At 40.4% G+C, this 25,668-nt stretch overlaps 1 protein-coding gene across 2 annotated transcripts in view; it reads right to left on the bottom strand.

Annotated features, from left to right (window-relative positions):
• snap25a (synaptosome associated protein 25a) overlaps window positions 1–23,774 on the bottom strand; it is a 59,373-nt gene extending 35,599 nt beyond the window's left edge. Inside the window, exon 1 of one of the 2 annotated variants that reach the window (XM_033649420.2) lies at window positions 23,601–23,774. The gene's annotated coding sequence lies outside the window, so the exon portion shown is untranslated. The remainder of the gene's footprint in view (window positions 1–23,600) is intronic. The other variant, XM_033649421.2, reaches the window with a different exon arrangement.
• Window positions 23,775–25,668: the final 1,894 nt, after the last annotated feature.

Below are 25,668 nucleotides of genomic sequence, written 5' to 3'. Positions count from 1 at the left end.
ATTTCTGGTTAAACAAAAAAAATATTATTTTTAACAAGGAGGTCTATCACTCTAGGGACCCTCTCTATAATGCTGTCAGAAACTGTCAGAATAATAATCATTGCTTGTCAGTGGCAAAAACAAGCACTTTTAGTGGACGTACATTGACGGTGCAAACATTCCCAGAGTGGTTACAGCCTGTTTCGCTGCTGCCGGCTGCAGCACTCTGAGTCACAGTGAGCAACTTTCAAAAATTGTTGTCATTAGTAACTTAGACACAAAAACATGGAAAAATAGGGTCCAGGTTTAAAACCAACGTCACCCTTTAACACCACAGCAGGACGTCTGGTAGAGACTAATCAAATATGGAGTGAGAGTCTGTGCATTCTTCTGGACAGATGGCTTGGCCCACCTGGAAATGTCTCATCTTGGTGACTGATCAAGCAGTCTGGTTGATATTCAGAGGTCCCACTGTACCCTCTGTGTTTGTTTCATCCACTCTTGTGTCCAGAGATGTCCACAACAACATCTGCTAGACACACATGCTCGCTGCACATACACAAGATATGAAGCCATTTTTAACTGCCACGGCAATATCCCAGCACGTCATGGTCTGAATCATCAAAGCCTCCAGGGTGGTATATGGATGTATCTGCATTCATCTCAGCAGATGGATTCAGTCATGTATAGGTCCCCAGATCAACGGTTGCTTCATAATGATTAAGTCCTGCACAGCCTCCTTTTTATTATCGCTTTATTCAGAGGCCAGTTTACAAAACTGCTGACACACTCTAAGAGCCTTCCAGTATTTTGCCGACAAAATATCTTTGTTGAATTGAAAAACAGTTCTATTTCTGCATCATGTTTATTACATCTCTCCCTGCTCTGATTTATCTCCCTCTCTCATTTCCTCTCGCTTTTCTGCACTGCTTTGCCACAGCAGCAGCCATGTTGGGTTATATAAACCTCCAGTCGGACTGTGCAGTGCAGCGCATAATGTCTGAATCCAGCCCGATTCAAAAGCACTCTTCAGAGGGACTTGCTGAAGGAAGAGATGGCAGCATCGCCTGCCTGCCTGTCTGCTTACGTAACCAACTTTAGGCAATCAAGTCTCAACAGGTCACACTGACCTTTTATTTTATGTCTCAATTACAAGCTTCACATTTGGCATCTTAGCTGCCCTCAGCGCTGCCTGCTACACCACTGGAACAAATTCATCATTAGGTCTTCTCAAGAGGAGATACAAAACACTGGCGGAGCAACCATTATGTAATTACATGCCTTTATAATCAATGCATCAATCTGTGTGTTCTGGGGTCAGATTATATTACAGTTAAAGTGAAGGGTTTATAATAATATTCACCAGCTTGGAAGTTTTAAATCAATAAAAAGGTTGTTATTTAATCATTCATTGAACAAGCATGTATTGGCTCCAAAATAATGGATCTAAAATGGCTTTTTGTTTTTTTTCTCATTATATCTTTTCTTTGATAGCATATTAGCTGCTAACATTTGATTCATTTTTAACCTTATGAAAACACATCTGTGGCAAAACACTGTACACTCAAGGTTCACTTCTGAGGCTTTTCCCAGAGATTTTAACTGGTGACGACTCTGGACTATGGTCAAAAGCTATGGAGAAAGCTAAGTTAGTGAACCTTGAGTTTTAAATATTATCCAAATGCAATGCAAATGAAAAAGTACCTAGAATAATATTACAGTATACTTTTGCAAAGATAAAAATGTAAATCAACCGCCATGCATGCACACTTTCAGTACCTCAACACTAATCCAGTCTGTTTCTGTTTTTCTTGTCTAGTAGCTGCTAAACATCAGTAGTAATTAGTAACTAATACATTGCTCACTCAAAGTAAGTGTTTTACTTATGAAACTAAATGACACATTGACTGAATCCTTTAAGTAACTAACTCTTTTATTCACATCTGCCACACATGTGGCTTTAAATGTCCTTGTTCCATTTGGTAACACATGGGTGAGAATCAACAACTACCAGATCCATCTCTTTTGTTCATTTTCTAACAAAACCAACGTTGTGTGTCTGTCACTGTGTGCTGGCATATTCTATGTTTCTATCAGCCCGTCATTGTGTGTTACACATGATGCAGACACTGCAACCTTTTGACTCCAAGTCAACAGGGAAGCAATAAATAATAAGAACAGGGGGTCAAAAATCAGCCTCTAACTAATTATAAATATACAAGTGCAGTGACCTTAACTGTACTGTATGCAGGCATTAACACACACACACACACACACACACACTTTATTATATCCATGCTGCCCTTAAGTACTGTGGCAGAGTGAGCTCTACTGATTAGCAGCATGATTTAATTCATGGCATTGGAAAAGGTGACCAGAAAATGACCAGCACGGCAGTTATCACAGGTTTCAGAGGAATTATTGGAGTATGGCCGAACCCTGCACATTCATCAGAGCTAAATACCTGTATTTATGTACTGTACTGTTGTACAGTACATAAATACCTGTATTTATGTACTGTACAACACTCTCTGTAGCATAAAATAACTAAAATGAATGTTTCATAGAGCGCTCATCTAACTACATGTAGCTCTTCATCCATCCACCCATCATGTGTTTACTGCCACAAGAGTGGCATTTCAGTGTTAACGCCATGCAAACAGTAACACAAGATAAAAAGATGACCTTATTTCCATGTCCCACACATTCCATCCCTGGGGACAACATATTTCATACCCTGTCCAATCACATTCTACCTGGAGAAGATTACCAGCCCCCAACAGCTGCTCCATCTTATCCTTCTCTCTTCATTAATATCCCTCCTCTCCACTGTCCTTCATATTATCCGCCTTTTTTAAACGTCCCTTTTTTATTGAAGGGTTCCGTGTGTAGGATTTAGTGGGCTACACTGGCAGAAATGGAATGTAATATAATATGTATTTTTGCTTTAGTTTTTTGTTAGCTTAGAATGAGACGATTATGTCTACAGTGGGAGCAGGTCCCTTTCCACGGAGTCCGTCATGTTGCACCACCATGTTTCTGCAGTAGCCCAGAACAGACAAACACTGGATCTAGATCAGGCTATTCACGTTTTCACATGGGCCACAGTAGTTAGCAGCCTCCTTGACATAGAAAAACACAAATGTTTTTCACATGAAACTGCTTTATTGAGTGTTTTTACCGGTTTAAATCACAGCATGTGTTTGTTTTGAAGAGGAAGACACCACTGCAGATAATTAGGCTCCCAATACAGTAGTACATTTATAGTATGGCTCCTATACATTGTTTTATAAATGAGACTCCTGGTCCATTTGTTCTTGAGAAGAGACCTCTGTGGATAATTCAGCACCTGGTAAAAACTTCTTGAACAGCTGGATCTTAAGTTATTAGAGGAAAAAAGATGAGCATACATTAGCATTTTATGGGCTAGTGGCCTGTCTCTAATATGCTGAACAGTGTTGGAGAAACGCTGATTTGTAACGTAAAACCATTTTATTCAGTTTTTTTACCCGTTTAAATCACCAGGGGCCTCATGTACAAAGACTTGCGTGGATTTGAAGCATTTTCTTTATTTTCTGAGCCCACTAGATGGTGCTCTTGGTTTAAAAAGAGAGGCCCAAAGAATGGCAATTCAGTGTGTTTTAAACCTTTTGTTGAATAAAAAGCGCCATCTAGTGGGCTCAGAAAATAAAGAAAATGCTTCATGAGGCTTCATGAGGCCATTACTACAGAAAATGCTGTACGCACAAAAACATCCAGATGTATGAATCTGTGCATACGCATGAATCCAAGCATATTTCCTTTGTACATCACAATCAACGTGGAATTGAGCACACATGTTGGAGTACCCGACCCCTCCCTGTCCACGCCCATATTTAAATATGCAAATCATATTTAAATGGGTCCTGCACCGGAGATTCCCCTCTCTGCACGATCAAAAAACTAAAACAAAAGAGTGAGTAAGGCAGGAAAAAAGAAAAACTTCACAGAATGCAAGTTGGAGATGCTACTCACTTAAGTGGAGGTGCGCAAAAATGTAGTTTTTGGCATGCTGTCCTCCGGCATCAATACTAAACCCAAGAGGAGTGAGTGGGAGAGTGTGTGAGAGACTGTCAATGCTGTGGGGTCAGAAAAGCATAAACACACAGAATTAAAAAAGAAGTGGTCTAACATTAAAGTGGACATGAAGCGGAGGACGGCTGTCCACCGCCAAAGTGTGGCCAAAACAGGCGGGGGGACAGGAGAGGAGGAGCTCACCCCGTTTGAACAGAGAGTCGCCGCCATTGTGGGTGACGCTGCTCTCTCAGAGGTGGTGGGAGCATATGTGGGTGACTTGGATTACCCCAAGGTAAATACCTAGAAATTTCTGTAACTTACAAGAAATGTGTTCACACGGGTCATATAATAGCCTGCTCACAGCCCTATAAGATAGAGGTTCATGCGTAAATGTTCATGAATGAATGCAGAAGTGTGCCGGGGAAAAGGTGAGGCTGATTAAGAAATTTCACACTTTACGCACGGGTTTATTGACATGAGTACTTTACACACAGAGACAATCAGGGGCTTCTTAGAAAGCTCTGAAGCTGTAGTTTAACCAGCAAAAAAACAGCAAGTCACTAACTTTAACCACTGACTAGTAGGCTACTGATGCTGTGAAGACAGGATAATATTTGGGGGCGTACATACTCAATGCGCATCAAGGGGATTAATATTAGGACAATTAAACAGATAAATTATTTACTAACCAAGAAGCCACCCATCACGCACAGTGCCAGCTAGTAGTCTGTTCCCAACCATGCTGTTATTCAGAATGTATGAATTGTGCATTGAACCAGGCCACCTTGCCACAGTGTTGGTTAATTGCATTTGCGCATCACATATGATCTGTACATTGATTGAATGAAAATGCTTCCTATTTACATAAACAAATTCATCCTTTGATGGCTGAGGACTAATTGTTTTCACATTTATTTATTATAACAGTTTCCCAGCATCACCTCTAAGTGTCGCCAAAGGATCAACAGCTGTAGAAACGTGCGTACGCCAGCCATGAAGTTGGCGTGAGGCACCGCGCATTTCCACGGTCATTTCCCTCTTGATACATTTGAACTTTGCCATGGAAAAGAACGTACACCACTTTTTTGTGCGTATGCACCCATTGTACATGAGGCCCCAGGTCTGTTTGTTCTGAAGAGGAAGAGACCTCTGTGGATAATTCAGCTTCCAATAAAAACCTCCTGAACGTCTGGATCTTAAATTATCAGAGAAAAAAAGGTGAGCACACTTAGCAGGTGCTAGGCTAGCAACCTTTTTCCAATATGCCGTACAGCATCGGAGAAACACTGATTTGTAATGTGAAAATGCTTTATTTGGTGTTTTCATTGGTTTTATTCACCTGGGGTATCATGTTTAAACATTGCATACCCATAAAACAAGGCCCGAAAGAGGCATACGACATTTCCCACACAAAAGTTGTGATGTATAAAAACAGACTTGATGGGAGAAATTTTGACCAATGCTCATGAACATTTTGTAGACGGGAAATTGCCGATGCAGATGGTAAGGTGGAAGCCTGACTGCAGAAACGGTCAAATATTTTTTTTGTGCACACCATTTTTGGCTTTTTTTTCTACGTACATTTTTAGTATGGATCCTATGCATTGTTTTATAAATGAGACCCCTGGTCCGTTTGTTTTTGAGAAGAGACCTCTGTGGATATTTCAGCTCCTGGTAAAAACCTCCTGAACAGCTGGATCTTAACTTATCAAAGAAAAAAGGTGAGCGTACATTAGCATGTTGTGGGCTAGCAACTTGTCTCCAATATGCTAAACAGTGTTGGAGAAATGCTGATTTGTGACATAAAACTGTTTTAATTTGTATTTTTACTGGTTTTAATCAGTCTGTTTGTTTTGGGGAGAAAAAGACCTCTGTGGATAATTTGGCTCCCAGTGAAGACCTCCTTAACAATAAACACTGAAGGAATTCTAACCAGGAGTTCACAATTTACACATGGGAGAAGCTTCTGCAATCTGCAATCATCACCACAAGATATTACTAAATTCTATGCAATGCTCAGACTTGACCACATCTGCCACCCTTACCAGATTCACTCATTTAGATACACTGTGCATCAATAAGTATTTGACTGAATCTTACATTAAGATTGCCAAACAAGTTATGATCTGTCAGTAAAATTGTTTTGTATGGTCCTCCTCTCCATTGTTACAATGTGATTTATAGCAAAATCTGACAAAATCAAGGTTTAGGGCAGATTAATGACAAGCACCCATATTTTCCTTGAAGAATCAATATCCTTAAAGGGCCAGTGTGTAAAATGGGTTGAAAACAGTGACATCAGTGGTCAAATTCTAGATTACAGGGCTCACTCGCTCACCCTTCCCGTTGGGTAAATGACGTGGCCTTGTAGGGACAAAAAGCCTTGCGCTCAAGTTTTTCAGGAGTAGGTCTATCTAGCAACGAGGTGAATGTTTATTTAGAAATCTAAGCCATGTTACGATATTGTAATGAATCCCTCACGAGCAGGAGACCAGAGGAGCGTTCAGGAAAAAGTTTATTTGAGCACTCCAGAAACTGTGGTAACACTCCAGGGGGTAAAAGACTCAGTCCCAAACTCTGACTCTTCTAGTGTAACAGACACACTTCATAACTTTACACACATACTCGTTTACCATACCTAGCGGGGACCCCCTCCCCTCTCTGCTCAATCTCCAGCCCGCACACTGACTGACAGCGTAGCCGGTAAACGGAGCTCAGCTGTTTATTTAGCCTAGCGATACCTCCGGACTATAGTAGCTGCAATGGACGACTTTGAATGCGATTTTGAAGAGTTTCTTGTAGTGGACACAGACCCAGAGCCATACCTGTTTGAGCTGGAGCATACAGATGAGGAACTCCATGTGTTTGATGCTGAGCGGGCGAGAAGAGAGGCTGAATGCACAGAATGGGATTCGGTGCTACTGCTACCATCGTTGGGGAGAGATATCTCCAGGAGGAAAAGCGCCGCAGAGAGTGCATCACAAGGAGTGAAGTTGCTCCTTCTTTTCCTCGCAGATGACGGTTCGGGTTCATTCTCTCCTGTTGCGTGGTAAGTGTGGTCCATTCGCAAACTTTATAACTAAAAAAACTTTTCACTACTCTCTGTCGACAAACTACTAACACTCTCTGCTGTTTCCTCCTCCTTCTTCCTTCCTTCCGCTGTCTTCGTTGGTTCATTTATACACGCGAAACGCGTTCTCTGGCTGGCTGGATTGTCCGCTCGGTCTGCCGTACATACATGGCGGCGCAAGATGGCGACCTCTCTAAAGCAAGGCCCTTGCTATATATATATATATATATATAAAAGCATAATTATAAGGCTACGAACCAAACAAATTTTATTTTATAGCGATTATACACTTGTATAAACATATTAATGGGTAGAATATTCAGATTCAGATTTAGATTGACAATAAACCATGCCAAATATTACACACTGGCCCTTTAAGGTAATAATGTGTCTTTATAGGTAATAACATATTCCTTTGTTGGCCTAGTTTTACCTAGAAACTGACTTTGGGAGTATTTGAGGGCTGTAAGAAATAGTTATTAATATGTTAAGGGAAATGACCATGAAGGTAAGATACGGTAGAGCTTTGATGAGGCTTGTGTCAAAAGAAACAATAGATCTTTGTTTCATGCACATGGAGTTGGATGTGTGTCTCTCTTCTCTTGCTCTAAGTGTGTGTGTGTGTGTGCTGGCTGCCATTTTGTTTGCTTTCCTGTTTCAGACGCTCCGTCCCTCCTTGCATCAAACATACCTCTTTGTCTCTTTAAATAAAAGATCTCTGATGGAAATGTGCATAACTGACACATCGCTCATGTGTGGTTGATACAGTCAGACATTTTATAAACATCTATCAAGCAGATAGATGAAACATAAGAGATTCAAAGATACATCAAGACTGCATTCATAGTACAATAACTGGATTTAAACGTTATCTTCTGGCCTGCTAGTTTACAACTAGCCATCTGGCCACGTGAATTGCCCTTGTAAAAATAAATCTTATTACGTAACAGGACTTTATTGTGAAGGTTACTACAGCTCTTCACTGTTATCGCTCCATACAGAGGACTGTGGTATCAAAAGCACTGAAGTGAAATGGCTGGAGTGGGAGTTTCTTTGTAAACTAACAAAGTTAAATTGTCATTTAGCAATAGAGTAAATGGTAAATGTAAAATGATATGTAATGCTTTTCAAAATTCCAAAGGTTTTAACACATTATAACCATTCCCTTCCAGGAACCACCGCAAGCCTGAATAATACCAACAATGATGCAACATTACACAACAAGTGTCACTATAGTTGGAGTTCTTTGTGCACAAGGGAACTAGCATTAAGTGCTACAGTGACATCCCAGTGCCATGCATTATTGACCTAAGAAGTCCAGGACCCCATCACTTATTCATTTGTAACCATCCACATCTCAGAGACACACGGCTGCAGAGCAGGATGCAAAGGATCATAACAGTGGAGGCCACCTGCTTCAGAGGATAACACCTCAGAAGCTCCAGAGAAGGTGAAGGTGGAGCACATGACTTTATTTTTCCTCTTCTAGAGCTTTGAGAAGAGCGCCAGACATTCAAAGATTTAAAGAAGATGACAGAACTGGTGATGAAATAGTTAAACTGCTCATCAATATAAACAGAAGCTTAGTTGAAACGTATTTCAACAATCTATTAAGTGTTGAAGTCATTTGTAGCCACGCTATGGCTGAAATATGATCAGTCCAATGTTAGCAAAGGTTAGCTGGCTAACATACTAACCTAAAATGGTGAACATGGCAAACATTACAGCATGCTAACTGTTCAAACTGCTAATGCCACTGTGAACAGCTGGCATGCTGTTGTTAGCATTTAGCTCTGTACTGTGTTTAAGTACAGCCTCACAGAGCTGATGCACTTAGTCTTTAGTCTCTCACATTTAAGTAAAGGCCAAAAATTTAACGGTTCCACTTTCTTAAATGTGATCTATGAAATTTAACTAAATATATTTAGGCTAGATTTAAAACTTTTGGTTAAACTGAACAACACATTCTCACTCACAGATCATCAAATACCGACACTTTGTCAAGCCTTCTCTGTGCTCAATAGCAATGCACAGCGCAGCCTAGTGTGACACACAGCTGAAACACATTTTAACATGTGGTTAATGTTGTGAAAAAGCTGCAGTTAGATTAGGCGATGAAAATACTTGGTTAGGTTTAGAATAAAACATCATGTTTTGGATTAAAATAAGTACGTTTGTTACATAATGTGTTACATGAGTAACGTCAGTGCACGACAACTTTCTGTAAATAAGCAAATCAGACTCGGGTCACAGATTTGATGACTTTAGACTCAACTTGAAAAATATCAAAAAGACATGCAACTCTAAGTACACTTAAACACCACTGACTTTGGACTTGAGCCTTTTGACTTAAACCTACTTGGTACATTCCTGCAAAGATTAAAAAGTTTGTTATTCAAAAGGTGTGCCACAAATCAGTTCACTTCCTGAATCAGCTAACTCTGATGCTGGTAATGCAAGCCGACACGTAATTCCCCCAGATGATCCACTTTAAACCAACCTGACAGCATCCAGTCAAGTTGCAGCAGAGAACCATTAAGAGCTAACGTTGCCTTACTAACGCCAGTTGAAAAAAAAAATGATACCAAAAATACTTTTGTTTGCATACAAAAACTATGTAATGGTCAACAAAAACCAAATTGTTGTATGAAAAACATGCGGGTTGAAAATGACAAACAGTAGGGCTGGGGAGAAGCGTTGACGTTGTCGACGTCATCGAATACGTAAATACTTCGACCCGAATTATTGGCGTCGGTGTCGGTTCAAACAAAAAAATTACGGCGTGCAGCAGTAGCAGCAGCAGCAGCAGTGCTGTGCTATTGGGCTATGGCCTACTCAGGTGCTGGAATTTGTTATTTATTTTAATTTATTTATTTTATTTGTTTATTATTTATTGTTTATTATTTATTTATTTATTTAACACCTGAACGCAACACGGGCTCCGCTCCATTGACTGTGTGCTCAGTGCGGTGCTGCAGGTTCGGGCCAGGCTCGGTTATAATTGTCTCACTCGAGTCGGAAAATGCAGCCGCTCACCTGTGTGTGTGTGTTTTCGTGTGCGCATCAGGGCCGAACTCTGCTGTGCGCGTTACAGAGGGCAGAGGAGAATTGTAAACGTGCGACTATGTAGAGACAGAAATGACATAAGATAAATAACATAAGAAATGTTTTGGTATTTATATTGTTTAAATTGCCTCATTAATCAAATAATGGAAAAAGAATCGATAATCAAAAAAATAATCTTTAGATTAGTCAATTAATTGAAAAACTAATCACTAGATTAATTGTTAGAAAAATAATCGTTTGGGACAGCCCTAACAGACAGACATAAAAACTTCCAACTAGGTTTGACATTTGAAGTTGCACAAGAAGAAAAATTTGAGGCTAATATAAACTCATTTAGCAAGCTAATGCTTAGCTAATGTTAGCTTAACAGCTAAGCAACTTTTTAACTGACTTGTTTTAACAAAAAACATACAATATAAAAAGAAATGATTTTTGTAAATTGCATGTATTATTACTCTCTTATTTAAGAGGTAATACATTTGGTGAGGAGGGCATTATGACTTGTTTAGTTGTTTCACGTAACTCAAAGTTAAGGACTTGGGACTTGACTTAGGATTATTTAGTCTTGACTCTGGACTTGAGTAAAAACACTTGAGACTTACTAGTGACTTTTGAAACAATGACTTGGTAACACCTCCGGTTAAAACAATGTTGGTTTCACATGGGACACAAACTGCTGGCTCCTTGGTGAAAGTTCAGTTTTCTTTGAACCATCCAGCTTCATTCCCTCCCAAGCTACACTGCCATTAATGGTCTTTATACCATGTCAGTTGCTCTCAGTGTCAAGTATTAATGGGTTCACACTGGAATTGGCATTGATATCACATGCTGAGGGGGTGTGACAAAGTGTCAGTATTTGACGACCTGGGGATCAGAAGGGCTGGACTAAACGAGCAATATGGATATTTTAATTTGGGAAACGTAATGGATATTTTTGTATACTATTTTCTTATGGACTAAACAACTTGAGAGACTTATTGATAATGAAAATAATCAGTTGCATCCCTTAAATGAACAGTATGTTGGAGAAACAATACTCCAAAACCCCATCACCACAAATAAAGACCAGCCGTCATATAGAATGACAAAACATTTGCACACATGCATATCAAAAACAAATCTGCATACAAACCTAAAACCAGTTGGCATATCAGAGCAATATGCATTATCCAAATATACTGTCTAGAAATGATGTTAAACATACAGTAATAGAGTGATGATTATTGCTCATAGAGGCTGAGTAATAATCATCAGTCCTTGCTGCGAGCCTGCCTATGGCATGATAACATTGTGCTGTCGTGACAGAACAAGAACATTTGCTTGAAACGTAATGTTTTGTGAGTGATGTTTTGTTGGTCTGTTAAGGAGGATTCTAGTGTAAATGGGGAGAGAGGCCAAGGCAGTTTGTCAAGCTTGGCAGGAATAATGCTGAGAGACAGCTTTAGAATATGCAGGCATGTATGAATAAATTCCCTACTTTACAACGAGCGCTGTAACCACTGGGTAGGTGAGGAACCCCACATATTGTGGTCTCTATATACAGAGACACTAAAACATAATCCGTTTATAGCATCCTACGAGGCATGTTACACAACACATGAGTAAATCATACAGGACACATCCTATCCAGGCCCATGGCACTTTACTATGCTATGTTGTGGTCAAGCAGAAGAGGGAAGTCAGTTTTGGGGATGACTGTTGGTACTGTACATTGTGCTTAAGACACTGTTACAGGCTTTATTCATTTCTTATCATTGTGGAGAGTGTGTGTGGATCTGGGTTGCCAGAGGTTACAGTATATTGCTTTCTGGAAGTCTCAGGACCAAATGACTGAAATTGCATTGACAGGAAGCTACTCACTTGGTTTACCAGTCACACACCTACTCTGATAAACTCTATTCCTTCAAAATGACCACTCCCTGTATGATGACCTGTGCACATGTTAATTTAAAAACTGCTGAATAGTTCATCCATTATCATATTATCAGCAAAGCCAAGGTAATCATCCTCTCTTTAAGGTGACACTGCTGCTGCATGTGCAAATAGAGACCAGATAGACTGAGGTGAAGAAAAGAGTAGCTTGATGATTTAAGACAATCCCCCATCCCTCTCCAGCTGCATGGCTCCTTATCACCCAGTGTCCTGCTCCTTGGAAACAAGTGAGGAGCACAACAAAAAGGACAACAGATGGGAAGACAAGAGCTTCTCAGCAGTGCAAACTGAGGTGTTTATTTAAAGATGCTGTACTACAGGAAAATGTGAAGAACAGAGAGTACACACACACACACACACACACACACACACACACACACACACACACACAGATGGGCAATCTATCTCTCTCCATTGATTCTGAGTGGTGCAGGTGTGAAACCACAGCCTCCCAACCTCCCTCAATGGCAAGACAGGTTAATAAAGTGTATTCAATGGAAAAAATAACAGCCAAACTCCATGTAAAAAAAGACAGTTTTTGAATCTATGGGCTCCTGTAATTACATATTTTGGATTACCAAAGTGATAGGGTGCTGTACTGATTTAATTGTGAATTTAGCCAAAACTGATATCGACTTCTTTTAATGTATTTTTACTTTTTACTTTTTTTTAAAAAAAATTTAGCAATATTAATTAATTACTTGGCACGTCTTGCCATGATTTCTAATTTGTATGTTTGTTTGCCAAACTGTGAATAGTTTTTTTTCTTTCTATTTCCTTTCTAAGATGGTTGCTAACAAGTGGCTAAATTAACCTACAAAACACCAATAAGCCAGGCTGGCAAGACTGAATTCATGTGACTGTGATGTAGGTTGTTTATAGCCTAATGTTAGCTTTTTACTCCTAGCAATTGCATATAGGCTTCAAAAACCATATTAGGTGTTCATTTGTGAAGATTATGCTGAACAAAATGTCTAAGTGACAGAAACGTTTGCTTGCCACAGAGCCCGTTGGCTTTGTGTCAAGGGAACCAGGATGATGCTAACTTCATGTAGGCCTACAAAAAAAAACCATCCTCCCCACAGCACTGTATTGTATGATAGTTACTCTGGAAATTTTTCATCTGCTAGCAAACAACAGAAATAAGCCTAAATACTGTGTGCTGGGGTGCACCACCAACAGGGTAAAAAACTCACGACTACACTTTCATAAGCTGCCAAATAGAAAACCTGAGCCTTTTAAAAGAAAAAATTGGGGATGTAACTTTCATGAAGCTGAGGCTATGTGCCTTGATTATTATTATATATGTTACAGTTGCTAATTTGGCTGGACACGCTGTAAGGGCTGTGTGCTGAAGCTGACTAAGCTATGTAACACCTGGTTTTGATCTTTGTTAGCGTGAATGACGATCTAATCTTGTGATTTGATCAAATAGTGGTAAATATCAAAGTATTTCACTCTTGGCCATTCAGTGGGATCATTTCTCCAAGATACAGAAAGGACACTGAAATAGGCCAACAATACTGAGTTTGTCAATGTAGCTTTTCCTCTCTGGTAGATACAGGGTGCTAAAATAATCCTTTGACATGCTGAAATCTAAAGTTTTTTAGCTAGTTACAACAGTTTTTTAGCATTTCTGCCCTTGGTTGCACATAATCTCGCTGATTATTTCCCCACCCATTGGACGTGGTTTTCAGAGTGTGGTGCAATGCAATCTATAGCACAACAAATATGAGCATGGCTAACAGCACAAATAAATAAAGAGAACTGGATACAGCATAGGACACAGAGCCTCATTCATTCCTATGAAATTTGATCACTGGCATATGAAGCCACAAAAAGTTCAACTTCCTGGGTATAAAATTACTCAGATCTTCCATATTCATGGACCCATAGACAAGTGCAAAAGAGACTTCCATTAGCCAAGTGGAATCTCTGGTTTAGCCCTCCACTAACTTGAATGGTGATGAAATTATTTAATTTTGCAGCTCTTCTGGTCAAAATGTTATTGGACCAAATAGATCAAATCCTGATGGTGAAATGAATGGTTCTGCAGAGGTTGTTTTGTTAAAGAAATTGTATACATTGATTTGCAAATGTCTCTGTTTATTGGGCCCCATGGCACACAGACACAACACCACTTTATCCTGTTAAAACAATCCTCATAACTTGGATTCATTTTTATGAAAAACCCTTTTGATTCCTTTGATCTGAGGACCCTTACAGACTAAAGAAATATGAATAATTTACAGGGTAATCAAGGAATGGACACATCATTTGAAGTCAACTGTTTTACAACCAGACCAGGTGTCTAACTAAGATAGGCATATATTTGTCAAAATGTGTAGCTACACAGGGCTAGTAAAAGGGACTAAGCTTTTAATTGAAGTTTTACGTACGTTATGTCAAATTGGCTTCAAAGCCTGGCACTGTTCTTGGGGGCTTGGCCAACACCCTTCAGCCCCATGCCACAGAGTCACCTCTGTGATCTTCGTGGGTGAAAGGTGTCCTGGCTGTAACATTGGCCCACCTATTGGAGCACCCAGAGCCACATTTATTACCATGAGGCTATTACAGGTGACATTTGGAAAGCAAAACACGACAGGGATGGCTGCTCACAGGCCGATGGTGAGGGGATAAAGCAGTTTCAGATGAGGTGAGGTGGGTTTGAGGGGATGGCGGTACAGATAAACATATGACAAACTATCAACCAAGCATTTTCTGTACAGGCCTCTGCAGCCTGTTCCAAATTAGAAGCACAACCACTCGTGTTTTACAACGCAATAAACTTCAGGAAGGAGAGATGCGATGGCTCTCTAAGTGAAAAATGCAGCAGATGTCCTTTTTAATATCTGTATGTTTGATGGAATCCCAGGCAGGAAATGTTCGAGTCAGATGCAGAGGGCAAAGGCAAAATGATGTTTTGGCAATGCTACATTAGCACACTCATAAACTGTTATAGTCCTCATCAATATTGATGTTTTTCATCAGTCCTTTGATCACAGTTGTTCGGCATGGAGTGTATCTGTACAGTTGGAGATTAGGACACAAAACTCCACCAAATATTTATTTCACCTTCCAAAAGGACACATTCAGTTCAGTATAAAATGAGTCTGTACTTCATCCATGACCATGGGTCTCAGTAGCCAGGCCACTGCAGTGTCACATAAGAGCCTGATAAATATTTGAGAAGTCATAAAAACAAAGACATTAAAAAGCAATTAGGTGCAGCCAGCAGATGACAAATACCTTCTGACACAAAATGCTGTCATGAAAGTATTTCACTTCTGTGCCATCTTTATCTGTTCAAGAAGAACTGGAATATAAAAAAAGTTTTGTGAATATGGAATAATTAAAATGTCACCTATGTGCAGTACAAATTATATCAATACTGAAATATGTAAAAAAAAAACAACAACAACAAAAGGTCTTTTGGAACATTAAGGGGAGACATTCAAGGTGAATGGGGTAAAATTTTTAACTAATAGATACCACCATGAAAATTGCCCTGTTGATTACTGACAGGAAGACAATTAATTTTATAAGTTTATTCTAATTTTATATTTTGAAAGGTTTCTGAAATGTTATGTTTAAATATGCAAATAATGCATTATCAAATGAAATTTGTAGAAAGTTTGGTGTATGTAAGTGCTACTGAAGTTGAGATTTTTGGCTCAGAGTATGACCTTTTTTGAACGGTCTCTGAAGATATGCGTTGTAAAATTACAAAAAAAAAAAAGATACTGGGGTAAAAATTCTAACTGATAACACCACAGAACTTCCCCAGTTGTGTAATGACATGAAGACAATTATTGTTTGTATTACAAGTTTTCTAAAATGTTATATTTAAATATGCAAATGAGGCATTATTTAATTAAGTATGCTCTTTTTGCAGAAAAACAGAAATCTGAAACAAAATAACACCTAAACGTGTCTTTTGAATGTTTTCTTTCCATTGGTCAGAAAAGGGACATGTAATGGAAGCAAAGTAGCTCAAAATTTCATATTTGTCCAGTACATGAAAAAAAAAATGTTTTCACCTGGGGTGTCTCGCCTTAAGGATAATACATTCAGAACAGTTGACTGCCTGTAGGATTGCAGCTATAAAAAATGGGAAAACAGTGACAAATGGCCATCACAGTTTGAAGTCTAGTGTGTTGTCTTCTTTGGAATTTTGGTCCAAAAACCATAAGTTGTTCAGTTTACTGTCTCAGAAAGTCACAGTTTTGTAAAAAAAATAAAAAATAAAAAAAAGACTCGAGTGATTTACAAACTATGGAGGAAGAAAAGAGAAGTTGAGAGAATTCTGTTACGTTTAAATGTCTACAGAATGTTGACCTCCAGTGTGGAGGTTGGTCTAAAGAAATCAATAATTATTGATATTCTGCATTGCTCATGAGGCATTTTAAGACACTGGATACACTGTACATAGATATTAATGGCAGTGTGCTATGGATGAATCCTAAGTAGCATAAATTATCAAATATACAATGAAAACTGATGGGCAGTGACTGTGAAGCTAAAAAAAACAAATCCATTACAAATTCAAACCAGATGTTTAATACATCACACCATGCATGCCATTACGCACTGTAATGCATGTAGTCCTCATACTGTTGTGCAGTAATGTGGTTTGTATAATGCAGTTAAAGCCTGAAACAATGACTCAAATATCCTCTGTATACCCTCAGTCCTATACATCCCCTCTGTCTGAGGTTGATATAGAAGCATTGCAGAGGCTAACCTGCACTAACAGCCCCAGTCAGCTGCACTGCAGCATCATAAATTTCCAACAGACAGAACGACAGCAACAGTATCACCCAAAAAAAACACCACATAACACTCCACTGATCCTTGAATGAAACCCATCTCCACACTCCACTTGTTTGCAGAAGACTGATACAGTGGTATTGTCCCTGCACCTGAGCACACAATGCAATGTAATGTAGAGGGCGGAGGGCGTATTCATGTTGACCCGAGCAGATTAATTGGTGACTTTATGCTTCACTGATGCAGGGATAAGATGTCTGTGCATGCTTTTATACTGGAAATGGAAGCTTTAGCCATGCAGGCATGGTTTGGAATAAAGCCCTGACTAATGTGTGGTGAAAGTGATATGTTTATGGCTGCAGATCAATGTGAAACCAGAACATCATATCCTACGCACGCAAACATACAAGTGACTGTACTCCAAAATATCAGCTTGCTTATAGTAAAATCTGAGAGCCAAAGTTTATTACTGGGCAAACATTAGAGAAAGTATCTGGCATTCACTAAAATGTATATATTCTGGATAGTTAAGATGTCTTATTTAAGACATACATTTTCACAGTATTTCTTTAAATGATTTTACCTGGCAATCATTCGCTGTGACAGTTCCTCTCGCTCATATTTATCCTCTCCATGTTTCCATTTTATGTCCCTCCATTTCTCATTCCCTCTCTTTTTAATCACTTTCATTTTCCCTCCCTAATTTTTTTCTATTAATCAAAAAACTTAAAATGTAACCCTATGAGAGCAGGAGAGAGGACAGATGGCAGAATGATGACAGTGGCTGAGAGTGCTGTGGATTTGCCTCAAAGATAATTGTCTCATAAATGTGGCTTTAAAGGGTAAAAAGATGGAGGATTTTTTTTTTCTCTCCAGTTCCAGAAAAGCTTCAAACGCAAGAGCATCACTAGGGAGACGTTATCAACTTTCTGTAGCTGTCACTCTTCTGTTAGTGGTACAACTGAGGTCAGATAAATGAAACTAAATTTAGAGAAGTCAGGCTTTTGTGCAAACACTGAAAATGGTCTTGACAACTACAGTATGCACCTCATATCTGTGACCTATCTCCATTAATAGCCATATAACTGCCCTACATAATGCAATGAGACATTCCTATCCACCTGACAGGTTTTAGAAAACATCTCAAATATGGAAAAGAGTAGCAAAGCTGAATGAAGATAAAACCAATAACAGTTGATCTCTTTTTAGCAACAAACTATTTAAAGATAATGTTACAAAGAAACTGTATGATGCCATTTGAAGCAAAGCAATACAGCTCTCAGTCCTTCTCTATGCTTTGAGGCCTTGGAAGCAGCCATTTTGTTTCTGTGTTGTTGTTCTCAGAGAGAGAAAGTGTCTGACAGAAAGTGAGAGGTCGTCCCATGAGAGCTGACACAAAGCTTAGCTCTGCCTTTCACCCTGACTTGCCATTTTTGCTGCAACTTAGCTATTGCACTCATATATCTTACACTCACTTGGAAGTGATAAACACTGTCTGCTTTTTCCCTCCAATGACTTCAGACAGGAGAATGTTTTCTTGACATTTTGGGATCTTATTTGTTTTTTGCTGAGAGTTTGTATTGCATATTGCTGTTTAATTACAAAGTAGCAACCTCAGGAGGCTGAAAATGAAGCCGATGCAGAAGTGCCAAAAACTGCAGTTCCTCCAATGGCCGCTTGAGGCTGGCTCCAAGAGCGAGTCAATCCCCATAGACCCGCATGTTAAAATGCCCAACTTTACAGCGGAAATAAGCATGCTTAATGACTGGTCAACTCACCTGTTAAAATTTCAGGTTTTAAGTTCTGCATTATTAAGTGCATGGCCGCTTTGAGTGACAGGTGAGTGCCTTCCGTTGACATGTTGCTGCCATGGTGACAACATTGTTAGGCAACTTAACCATGGTGTAACCCCAAATTCACAGAGTATAGGCATCGCCATAGCTGTTGCTATTCAAGTGTGTTTCACTTCATGAAAGTTAACTGTTATATTTTCATTGTCTAAAAAGTCTTGTTCAGTGTTTAATTACACTAAAAGACCCTCCAAGGAATAAGATGATCAGTTTCTCCTGGAGAGTAAAGATACATTTTGTTTAAATGGGTTTTAAGGCTGTTTTTTGCCAGCAAAAATTAGCATTAGTGTTATCATGGTTAGCCATAGCTACCATGCTACCATGCTAACCAAGTGAGCAGCTAGCCTTAGGGTTAGCTCCATCCAAATATGGTCACTCCTGGCTCTAAAAAAAATAGCAGCAGCCCAAATGCTAACTTGAGACTTAAAAACAGGAGACCAGAAACCAATGAGTGACTTCACGATTAGCATAGCATTTTGGTTGTCTTGTTCAGTGTTTGTTTGTACTAAAAGACCCTATAAGGAGTCAGATATTCAGTTTTTCTGGTAAGTAAATTTTGATTTAACGGCCTATTTTTCACTGATGAAAATTAGAGTTATGACAGTTAACAATAGCTTTAAATACAAATCAAACTGACCAAGCTAGCAGCTACTGTTAGTATTATCTCCACCCTCTCATCCAAATATGGTCACATTTGGCTTCAAAAATTCAAGGTGGTGACAGCAAAAATGCAGAGGCTTCAAAACAGGAGTCCACAAACCAATTGGTGACATCATGGGGACTAAGTACATTATTTTATGCAGTTTATGCGCAGTGCCTGTACTCTGTGCATTGACAATACAGCTGAATCTACCCTAATTTAAAATCTAAAGAGATAGCCTAGATGAGAGAACTGATACCACTCTTCTGTGGCCATGGAAGCCCAGTTTAAAGACTGGAAATAGCTAGCCTGGCAAAAAAAAAAAAAAAATCACTTATCAGCACCCCTAAAATCACAATGTGTGTTTTTCCATTTCAGTTTTTGTAATTTGGATTCTGTTACCTTTGGACAGATCATGGCTAATGTTTCCTTACTGTTTCCCATCCTTATGCTAAGCTGAGCTAACCAGCTGCTGCCAGCAGCGTCATATTCTACAGACAAATGTAGATGTAGAATTGATTTTCTCATCCAGCCCTCAGCAAGAAAGTCAATAAGCATATTTCCCAAAATGTAAAACTTCTACTCTGAGAAATGTAGTGTTACAGAAACTTCATTAGTCCTTAGTCAGTCGATTTATATCTTCTCTGTGTGTTTTATTTACAGTTTGCTCTATTTCAAATGCCCTCTCAAAGAGCTGACCTCTATAATATAACACAGCCTATGTGTAATATCTTTTATATCTATTTATTAAAGGCTAAAGCAAGAGATTGGAGTGAAAAGAGAAGCTCACTTGTGATGCACTGACCACCTGGTTAAGTCAAAAACAAAAGCAGGCTATAGAGTTTTAAGTTGTGATGATAAGATATTTTCCAGTGCATAGTTATTTTGCATAAGAAAAATTAACTATCCTAAAAATAAATAGCTCCTGTTATGATTCCTCCAAATAGACAGATTCCTTTTCACAAAGAATAACCATGGCTTGTCAGGACATGGACTATCAACCAAAAATTGTCACCACTAATCAGACAAAGAGAGAAACACCAGCATACTGGAGCACCATGGGGTGTTTATTATTCGGAAATCAAAAGTCCAAACAAACACGCTCAACCCTTTAACCCTTTACGTGTTTATTATTCGGAGCATCTCAGAGTTAGTAATGCGTCAGCAGCAGAACAAGCTCTGCTGAATCCATGAGGATGATTCTGTTTGTCATGCAGCTCAAACCTGAACTGCACTGTGACGGCGAGAAACAAACCGCAGTAAGGCTTTTAGTTCACACTCCCAATCCAGAGTACTTTACAGAAGAGGAAGTGAGACAGTGGTCTAGTTCTTTGCTCAAGGGCACTTTAGAAATACCCTTGAGCAAAAGATTGCAGGTGCTTCACTTTCTCTACTCTGAGCAGGTACTGTACAGTTGTTTTCTGTCTCCAGCTTTGTGGCTGGATTCAGGCCTGTACGTAAACAGCTTTTTGTGCTTCTGCACCTGGACTCGCAGCATCGTTGGTATTGGAGATATTTGAAAAAAGCAACACAATTTCTTGCAAATAACTGTTTGTGTGAACAATGAAATAGTACTGAGGGTGTTTAGTTAGTGACAGGCTACAAATACTAAGATTTCAGCAGATCAGCATTTCTGACAGATGTTCATAGAAATACCAAAGATCACTCAGATTGGCTGTAGAAAGTCTACATGTGACAGTCTGTCTAATTTCAGTTAAGAGAGGGTTAATGTGGCTGTAGTATGTGGTTAATGTGTGTTGTTGCTTATATGTAAACTTGAGGTGAGTGGTTGGGCCTGTTGAGGACCTTTTGAACCATAAAACTTTCAGGATTTTTGCAAACTTACAGCATATTATCACTTAAGAGCCTGAATCAGAATGATTAAGGTGAAAAGGAGCTGCTAGATATAGGAAGCAAACAAGACCTTTACCTGCACCAAAACACGCAATGCGCAGCCAGCCAGCCAGCCGGCTCAGTGTTCACCAGCATCGATCACACACGCTTTAGCTCCATTTCAGAACGATGCAACACAGGCAGGCATAAAGGCACCCATGTGAAATGAACAAAGAGCCAGGGTGTTTCTGAGAAACAATCAGTGGATGGTGATGGTGTCGTGAGTCACCATTTATCCACAGAGCAGCAGCCCCCTTCACACTGTGTGCACTATAGGCCTGACACCCCTCCTCTCCCCTCCCCCCACCCCCACTACCCCCTCCCTGTTTCTGTCTCTCTCCCTCTCTGCAGTCCAAACAGTGCAAGCCGCATAACGCGACATGGTATAGCAGTCATGGCAACTGGAGCATCCTTGGGGACTGTGCTGTGCTTTCTATACACTGTAGGCTATAATATGCCATTGTCATGAATACACAGCTGTCAGTGCCTGAACCCTGCAGGCTATTCTGCCTTTACAAATGAACTACCTGCTTCTGACTTAACAATAAAATCTGTTATTTACAACAACAACAACAACAACAACAACAACAACAAAAAACACTAAAGGAATGCAAGGACATATGTTGGCTGCTGGTAAATGTAATCAATGTCACAGTGATGTGGCAAACAATCAATTAACCCTCCAGTGACAGCATCTGTCATCAGTCAGCCTACCGCCACGTGTGCTAATAGGAAATAATACCAGGTGCGCCACAGATCAGCAGGACTTCTATAGGCTAATCTAATCTGCCGCATCGTCAAACCTCAGGACAACCAAGAATCATCTCTACTCCTGCATCACGAGGCTCGAGTAGGCTACCTTTCACAGCAGTCTGTTCGTGACAGGCAGCACAGGGGCGTCAACACAGAACCCAGACATCGACTGTTTCTCACTAAAACGTCCATACCTGCAGAAATCGACCCAGTCTCCATTGGGAGAACGACCAGCACGACTAATCAAATTTCATTATTTTGATTTGGAATTTGAAAAACGTAACACAGCATATGAGTCGCAGGTGGGCGTAGGGAAAACCCCGTACCCTAACCTGATCTTGCATGCCTCTGAAACAGAGAATAGGTCTCATTTGGAAGCAACATTCTTATAGCTTTATTTATTCTGTGCATGTACAGTAATATTCTACGTTATAAAAGCAGCACTCCAAACGGGTAGCCTACGCACTTGGGCATGTGGGTACCAAATTAGTACCCGGGCATTTTTCGCCATGCATGATTGATTGACAGACAGCGCACGCGGGGCTCATTGACAGTGCGTCTCCTGGATGAATGGGTACTGGGGGTGTGGGGGTGGGTGTCATAGTGCGGGTTTCTCCGCGGTCCTCCCCGGCGCTCTTCTTTCCCCATTACCCGCCTGAAAATCCCCCCCACCAACTGGATATTTTCGAGCTCCCTTCATGCCTCCGTCACGAAAAGGTACCGCGGATTTGTGATGCAAAGACACTGCGTTAAAGAAATAAATGAAAGGAAGCGACGCATTCATGGGGCTGGATCATGCCTCACCCCCTCCTCCCTCCTGTTTATATCGGCTACCCTCCTCCCACAGACTTCACCATGGCGCAGTTTACTATAACATGGCATTCTCTTCATCAGACCACAAACACCGCAATCAGCCTGACTCCTCTGTTCAAATCAACAGGGGTGCTGTATTTTTTCTCTGGCTGACATGAGCGTGGCAGATGCCGCTGCTGTTCACGATTCACCATCTTGCTGCGACATCAGCAGTCTACCTGCTGCGTTTCTCAGCTCCGACGCGAGAGATGAGGTTCGCAGTCAGCCACGACACTGATTTTGAAGAAAACAATCCCTTCTAAAATGGCCGGGGAGAAATGCTCGGCTCATACACAACGCAGCATCGACCTGCTGAGACATTCATTTCACCTCCTCGGTGTGTTTTCCTTCTGTGGCGCTATCCAAGGTGCTGAAACACAGAAAACGCCCATACTGAATATACGCATTATAGCGCACCGCATCCATCCTCTCAGCAGCCCACTGCGCGCATCAGATTTATCACTCGGGAGGTCACGCATTGCCTTCCTCGTCTTCTCTCCTTCCTTCTCTCCGTCCTTCACCTCCAAACCAACAAATTATCCGCTGTATTCCCACACCAGATGAAACCTAAACGTAGCCTAAAGCACGTTTGCATCTAAATCATTCAGGCTGGGAGAAAGCTAAAATCCAACGCTTTCATTTTACGAATAACCAACATCTGCGGCTTTCCTGCACAAAATCCAACCAGCTTTAGAAAAATAAATGTTAAAAACCGAGTAGAAAATGTCTCCAGTCTTACCTGCGCCTGTTGTCGGTGCCCCGCAGTCAGTATGGCAGGAAATGTCTGCGTATATCAACAGCTAAGCGTTAACAGCCTCTCTCTCTGTATATATGACCAGGATGCTGCAAAGGCACTGCGCGTCGACTGATTCCTCCTCGCTTCTTCTTCAATGGGGGGAAAGCAGTGCAGCTCTCGTCAAAGATGGCGGACACTTTTGACGTCAGCAGCAGCTTTTAATAGATATCTGTCAGAGAAGGAGAGAGAGCGACTTCAAAAAGTCATTGTTAGAATGGTAAGCTGCACGTGCAGCAGCTGAATATTCCAGATGTTTTGATGCTGTTGTACGTTTCATATCCAGCTACAGATATGCTACATACAGATTCAATAACCCATGGATGATTCGTGATTGCATCAGATCGTATATATTAGCCTACTACAGACCCACTAGTTAATTCATTGTTATCCTGCTATGAGTCATCTGATTCACAAAACTTCACAGGATATTTCTTTGAGCTTTTGCAACCTAATAGATGTTATTTCATCATGGCGCCAGAATAAATATAAATATATGTGGCCATATGTCAGAAACACAAGCCTTGCACTGTCACCATTTACTAAGTTTTTTACTCTTCAGTAGACTATATATGGGATTTTAACCTCACTGTCATTTTAAACCCAACCAATCTGCCAAAGTGGGCCTCAGACCCCTCAGTACCCTTGTGGGGTAATTGATTCCCAGTAGTTTGATTAGTTGAAAGTAGAAAATGTCCCCTCATGGACTTCATAAAAAAGTGGACGTAGCCAGCATGATGTCACCTGTTGGTTTGTGAGCTCCTGTTCTGAAGCCTCGAATTCAGCATTTTGTCCATTACCATATTGGATTTTTGGAGCCAGAAGTGAGTATGTTTGGAAGAGGCGGTGGAGCTAACCCTAAGGCTAGCTGCTAGCTTGGATAGCATGGTGAATTTACAGCCATGGTTAACTGCGATAATGCTAATGCCAGTTTTTGCCTGCCAAAAACAGGCTTAAAACCATTCAAACAAAATGTAGCCTACTCTTATAAGAGTAGCATGTATCCTTCAAGAGACAGGGCAGAGTGTGTATGTGTGCGTGTCGTGTGTGCATGGCGTGAGCAGTCAGGCGAGAGTGGTATGAATGACGCTGTGGCTCAGAAGTAGAGCAGATCGCCCATTTATTGGAAGATCGACTGCATTTTTTAATCTGCATAATATTGCGAAAATTAGGCCTATCCTGACCCAAAAAGATGCAGAAAAATTGGTCCACGCTTTTGTTACCTCTAGGCTGGATTACTGTAACTCTCTATTATCAGGTAGCTCTAATAAGTCTTTAAAAACTCTCCAGCTAACTCAGAATGCAGCGGCACATGTACTGACAGGAACTAAGAAACAAGATCATTTTTCTCCTGTTTTAGCTTCTCTGCACTGGCTCCCTGTAAAATCCAGAATTGAATTTAAAATCCTACTGTTAACTTATAAAGCTCTAAATGGTCAGGCTCCATCATATCTTAGAGAGCTCATAGTGCCATAATATCCCACCAGAACACTGCACTCTGAGAATGCAGGGTTACTCGTGGTCCCTAAAGTCTCCAAAAGTAGATCAGGAGCCAGAGCCTTCAGCTATCAGGCTCCTCTCCTGTGGAATCATCTTCCTGTTACGGTCCGGGAGGCAGACACCGTCTCCACATTTAAGACTAGACTTAAGACTTTCCTCTTTGATAAAGCTTATAGTTAGGGCTGGCTCAGGCTTGGCCTGTACCAGCCCCTAGTTAGGCTGACTTAGGCCTAGTCTGCCGGGGGACCCCCTATAATACACCAGGCACCTTCTCTCCTTCTCTCTCTCTCTCTCGTGTCCTGTTACTGCATCTTGCTAACTCGGCCATACTGCATGTCACTAACTTGGCTTCTTCTCCAGAGCCTTTGTGCTCCACTGTCTCTCAGGTTAACTCATATCACAGCGGTGCCTGGATAGTGTGACGTGTGTGGTCCTGCCAGATGCCTCCTCCTGCTGCTGTTATCATTAGTCATTAGTCATACTTCTACTGTTATTATACACTTATGATTATTGT

This window comes from Epinephelus lanceolatus, chromosome 13 (assembly GCF_041903045.1).
Source record: "Epinephelus lanceolatus isolate andai-2023 chromosome 13, ASM4190304v1, whole genome shotgun sequence".
In the NCBI taxonomy this organism is placed as follows: domain Eukaryota; kingdom Metazoa; phylum Chordata; class Actinopteri; order Perciformes; family Serranidae; genus Epinephelus; species Epinephelus lanceolatus.
This window is presented reverse-complemented; position numbering and strand designations above follow the sequence as displayed.